The 6,000-nt window shown below is 47.3% G+C and overlaps 1 protein-coding gene across 4 annotated transcripts in view; it reads right to left on the reverse strand.

Moving 5' to 3' along the window:
- ARHGEF28 (Rho guanine nucleotide exchange factor 28) overlaps positions 1 to 5,487 on the reverse strand; it is a 140,398-nt gene extending 134,911 nt beyond the window's left edge. For 3 of the 4 annotated variants that reach the window (XM_072138600.1, XM_072138592.1, XM_072138576.1), the window contains exon 1: positions 5,269 to 5,486. The gene's annotated coding sequence lies outside the window, so the exon portion shown is untranslated. Of the gene's footprint in view, positions 1 to 5,268 lie in introns of all 4 variants that reach the window. The other variant, XM_072138585.1, reaches the window with a different exon arrangement.
- Between the last annotated feature and the right edge of the window lie 513 nt (positions 5,488 to 6,000).

The raw sequence follows: 6,000 nt of genomic DNA on the forward strand, positions 1-6,000 counted from the left end.
GCATTAACATTGTGTTAACAAATGTAAATAGTAAGTAATTAGGCAAATCACCTCTCTTCAGCTGTTATAATGCATTTTAAAAGCAATAAAAACCTGATTGCATGCGTTTCTATGGAAACGCGTATGCGGTCGGCCGAGGCCCACCCCCTGTGCGCTAACGTCGCGTTATGAATGCAACACTAGCGGAATGTGTGACTGCGCCCTCAGGCTGTGTTCACACATTGCGTTTACATATCAATTTTAAACTCAACGTTACGCCTATGGGTGATGTCACACGTTCAGTTTTTCAGATGCAGTTTTTGATGCCCAAACCTGGAATGGAGTAAAAGTAGGAGGAGGAGGGGCACCTTCCAATTATTTGTCTCACCCATTATGATCCACACCTGCTTTTGGCTTCAAAAACTGCATCTGAAAAACTGACCGTGTGACTGCACCCTATGTGTTTCCTACTGAAGCGCATGTGATTGGTAACAAGCACAAGGTGTTTTGCATTGTTTCCGCATTTCAAAGAAAATTCCATATGGGAACGGACCAAGCCCCTCTCCGTTGTCTGAAATGCAACTGAAACGCAGTACGAGAAAAAAAAAAACTTAATGCATTTTTTTTTACAATGCCTGACAAATCTAGTTGGCCCTCATTCATAAGAACGCATGGGGGGCGCATATCTGGCTGTAAATTTGCAGCCATATTTACGTGACCCCTAGTCATCTCCGGCGCCCGGCTCGGTACGGTGAGCACAAAATGTGCTGAATGTACTGTGCCGCGGCCCAAAAATAAGATAGGACATGTTCTATCTTTGGCTGGAAGATTGACCGTGCGGCTCTATTTCCTATGGAGAGGGGAGGGGTGAACAGTGCTCATCCCCCCTCCTCTCCAGCGCACCCGACGTGAGCTCATCCGGCCATAGCCATGTGGGCACACGTTCCTGTGAATGGGGCCATACACTGAGACATTCTCTGGGCCCAAAATGTGCAGTTACAAAAGATTATTTGCTGTAGCACGTTCTACATCACAGTGACCCGAAACAAAAAGGTTCTTGACCTTGTCGGACAATCAAATATCACTAGTTCCCTTCGAAACTAACACAAGGTAAATCACACATGGCACAGAGCGTGTGCCGCCTCCCTGGCACACACATGCCAGCAAACACAGATAAAGAGGTCAAATAAGATAGAAATCTAACAGAAGTAACATGGACTGTGACTGACATAACCTTATCCAGCAGGAAAATATAACATACACTGATACTTGTGGAATACAGTCCTAGAGGAACAGTCCTGAGGCACCGGTCACAATTTCCGCTAGCGTTGCATTCAAAACGCGATGCCAGCGTACAGGGGGCGGCCCTCGGCCCGATCGCATATGCGTTTCCAGAGACAAAATTTTTTTTTGATTATTCTTCACTTCCGATCCCCCTTTGTTAGGCTCAGATTTCCATTTACCCCATATGCGTTCCCATTTTTCCTTGCCTTGCCTTTGGATTAGGCAGCGGTCACGCGCACATGCATCATATGTCACACGCACAGGGGGCGGGCTTCGGCCCAATCGCATATGCGTTTCTGGGGAAACAATATTGCATTTAAACAATACAAGACACCGGGGTCTGGTTACCATGTGACCTCGGCCTTACATCTCAAAATGCAATGTGTGAACACGACCTTACGGTGCATTCACAAGTAGCGTTAACGCGTGTGTTTTGTAAACACAAATGTTAACAGCTTTTCAATAAGGCAAAACTCCCTCTAGCTGGTGGAATGTGTTTTGAAACACATGCATTAGATAGTTATAAAGTGTGACTCTTCAAAACGTCGCAAGTTTAGGCATAAATACTCATAAATTGGTACAAAAATATCCTGCTTTACAGCAAAAAAAACTCAGATCCATTGCACACTCCAACATCTCACATGCACATGTATCAAGCAGTTTGAGGCCGGCGGCACACGTGGTGTTTTCAACCTGTTTTTGGGCCGTTTTTAATCAGTCCGTAAAAAAACGCACGCAAGAAAAGAAACGCATACGCACCCCCTGTACCCTAGCACTGCGTTTGTAAAGAGGTGCTAGAGGACCGCCTAGTAAAACATCCCCTATTCTGTTACAACAGATCAGCACCTCATTGAAAATTATTTGGAGTATGTCCTATTTTTTTTTTTTTTTTTTTAAGGTTTGGCGACTTCCATAAAATAAATGATTCTTCAAAAAAAGGAAGGGAATTTCTGCACAGTCTATTTTTCTCTCAAATGTTGTTGGAGGAAAAGTCAATTTTACCATCTCATTTTTGCAAACCATCAGTTTTTTATGCGGAGGTGAAATAAAACTGAGGCCACGTGGACACGAAAAAAAAAACAGATGCGGATACAACACTGACACGAATCATAATAAAAAATTGTGTTTTTGATGGACGTGGAAAGCTCTTAGCCAGGATATTCAGCTGATGGATGTGTTAGTTCATGTAGATGATAAAGTCATCCACGTAAAAGACACGTGGGGCAATGTAAGACTCTGTTCACACCTTGCATGAAGTATTTGTAGGCAGAATACCACTTTATAGCCCTTACAAGAAATACCCCGACCTATGACTCTGTGGAAGAATCCTATAAGACAATTGGAATGCTTCTATAGTATATACCATAGGACAGTGATGGCGAACCTTTTGGAGACAGAGTGCCCATACTACAACCAAAACCCACTTATATGTCGCAAAGTGCCATCATGACAATTTAAGCAGTAACTTATTGATCCCAGCTGTATTACAGGTCCCGAGTTCACCAATACAATAGAAAAATGATGGAGAAATTTGGATTGTAACTTCCCTCCAGGGTCCCCTGAAAAGGAAGAATCTGGGGACCCAGAGCAGAAGCTCAAATGACAATCCATCTCTATCCACACCTTCTCGCTCCTCCTGTAGTCCTGGCAGCCAAGGATGTTGCTTTAAAATAGCGCTTAGCATGGCACGGTCTGGGCTATATTGGACCACAGGAAAAATCCTTGAGTCCTATCTGGCAAACTATGTGTTGGTGTGAAGTCCTGGGTGCCCACAGAAAGGGCTCTGAGTGCAACCTCTGGCACCCGTGCCATAGGTTCGCCACCACTGCCATAGGATAACATATACCAGTGATGGCGAACCTTTTAGATAAAGAGTTCCCAAACTACAACCAAAATCCACTTTTATGTCGCAAAGTGCCAATATGACAATTTAAGCAGTAACCTATTGATCTCTGCAGTATCACAAGTTTCAATCATATTGGCGTCCTGAGGACAACAATACAATAGAAAGCCTCCCTGAAGAGGAAGAAACAGGGGACCCAAAGCAGGAGCTCCAATGACAATCCATCTCTGTCCACATATTCTCGCTCCTCCTGTAGTCCTGGCAGCCACTTTAAAATAGCACTGAGCGTGGCGCGCCATGGGCTGTCTTGGACTGCAGGAGTAAGCCTTGAGTCCTATCTGGTAAATTCTGTGCTGGGTGCCCACAGAAAGGGCTCCGAGTGCCACCTCTGGCACCCGTGCCATGGGTTCGCCATCACTGACATATACCATAGGACCAGAAGTAATAAGACTGCAGTATTCTGCACAGTGTGACCAAGGCCGAGACAAGCAGCGATCATAGTGCACAATGCCAGGTGTCTGCTGCTGCCGAGTAAAGCACATGGTTAGGTGACACCTGTCTGGAGTAATAAATGACACTTCACCATTTGCCAGATGAACAGAAGGGGAAAAAAACAGGAATTTACTAAATTTGGTAGAGAACGTTATCCTCATGGAATGGGTCCATTAGAGGGATACAATGGCATTCCGGGGAATTCTGCGCTTCCAGACTTATGATAAAGGAAGTTCCATTTTTGTTTCTGCAGGACAATGGCCACAGCGGGACCACAAACTGATGTCCACATTTACTAAGTTTTTGCAGTCTCGCAATTAATACCCAGCAGATCAGTTATTCCAGGGGAAAATGAAGCTGGCTGTATACTGCCATACTATTTACAGTGGTGGTTGCAGGTACTACAGCTCGAATGGAGATAACTATCTAAAACCACTTAGTACACACTTTACACATAGTAAAATGAGGGAACCACAGGACTCCCAACAGATAGACAATGATGAGAGTTTGCTCTCCAGCTGATCTGGTAAACCTCTAACCCTTCACCACCACACCAGACATTTTGCAGTGGCAGTGTGGGGTACTGCAGCTATGTCCTATTGTGTTCCTCTGTGTAGTTATATAAAAAGCATTTGAGAAAAAGAATAAGCAAAAAACATTAACACTAGACATGCTGTGCCCTCCAATCCCTGGCTCCGCTGCAGAGCACCCATCAGGAGGGCTCACCCAAACCTATAGGCTGACAGGTACTCATGCCAGGACTACACACTCCTACTTCAGGGCGCAGTATGAACCCCTAACTTAGAGGGGGCTTCCACAGCCTCATGGGTAACATCTGCAAGTCTATAGCATTTAACCCTTACATTTCATTAGAGACATCAGACATACACTGGCCCCTCCAGCAACAACAGGGCTAACAACAAATCCGCAAGACCACCATTATCCACAATCTTATATTACACTGCCCAGTCATCCCGGACCCCCCCTCACTTACAGCTATACCCATCCCGGACCCTTACTGCCCCCTGTGGAGATACTTACAGCTATACCCTTACTGCCCCCTGAGGAGGTACTTACAGCTATACCCTAACTGCCCCCTGTGGAGGTACTTACAGCTATACCCTTACTGCCCCCTGTGGAGGTACTTACAGCTATACCCTTACTGCCCCCTGTGAAGGTACTTACAGATATACCCTTACTGCCCCCTGTGGAGGTACTTACAGATATACCCTTACTGCCCATTGTGAAGGTACTTACAGCTATACCCTTACTGCCCCCTGTGGAGGTACTTACAGCTATACCCTTACTGCCCCCTGTGAAGGTACTTACAGATATACCCTTACTGCCCCCTGTGGAGGTAATTACTGCTATACCCTTACTGCCCCCTGTGGAGGTAATTACTGCTATACCCTTACTTTCCCCTTAAATCAATACACTTAGGGTCCCCTATGGATGAAGCAAGTTTTTGAGTAACTTTGTAACTTTATAGACAGCTCCTAGTATACACCATAGGGAGACATGAACTGTCACCTCAACTCCAGCTGTTATCAGTGGAGTTCCCCTTTAAGCCGTGGGGTGCAGGCTGCTCCTCACTTCCAGCACATGACACAACAGATAGTTACACTGTATCCCTGTGGTAGCAGCTGTGTGCACCCTGCAGCACAACCTACCTGGGCAGCTCCAGGGTCCACGTAGTAATAATCCCGGGCACAGTTCAGACCTGTAGCAGGTGCCGCGCTCCCGTACACAAGCCGCAGCATCCAGCCCCTGTCCTCAGCTCCGCTCCACAGCCCGGCTCCTGCTGTGACTGAGGATCCGGGGGAGGCGGAGGACAGGCGGCCGCTCCATGTCCCGTCCCCTCCCAGTCTGACCGCCTGTCCCTCCCCGGCTGTCTGGCCTCATAGTGCCCCACCTAGAGGGCAGGGAGGGGGCAGCAGCCCCGGTACGTGGACTGTACACAGGGGGAAAGCGGGGCACAGCACATACAGGGGGAAGGGGGCACATACAGGGGGGGGAGGGGGCACATACAGGGGGGGGGGGGGCGCAGGGGCCACATACAGGGGTGACACAATACACTGATGGGACATGACATCTCTGAAGGGGCACATACAGGGGTGACACAATACACAGATGGGACATGACATCTATGAGGGGGCACATACAGGGGTGACACAATACATAGGGGGACATGACATCTCTGAGGGGGCACATACAGGGGGGACACAATACATAGGGGGACATGACATCTCTGAGGGGGCACATACAGGGGTGACACAATACACAGAGGGGACATGATGACATCTCTGATGCAGCACATACAGGGGGGACACAATACACAGAGAGGACATGATAACATCTCTGAGGGGGCACATACAGGGGTGACACAATACACAGAGGGGACA

This window comes from Engystomops pustulosus, chromosome 1 (genome assembly GCF_040894005.1).
Source record: "Engystomops pustulosus chromosome 1, aEngPut4.maternal, whole genome shotgun sequence".
NCBI lineage: Eukaryota > Metazoa > Chordata > Amphibia > Anura > Leptodactylidae > Engystomops > Engystomops pustulosus.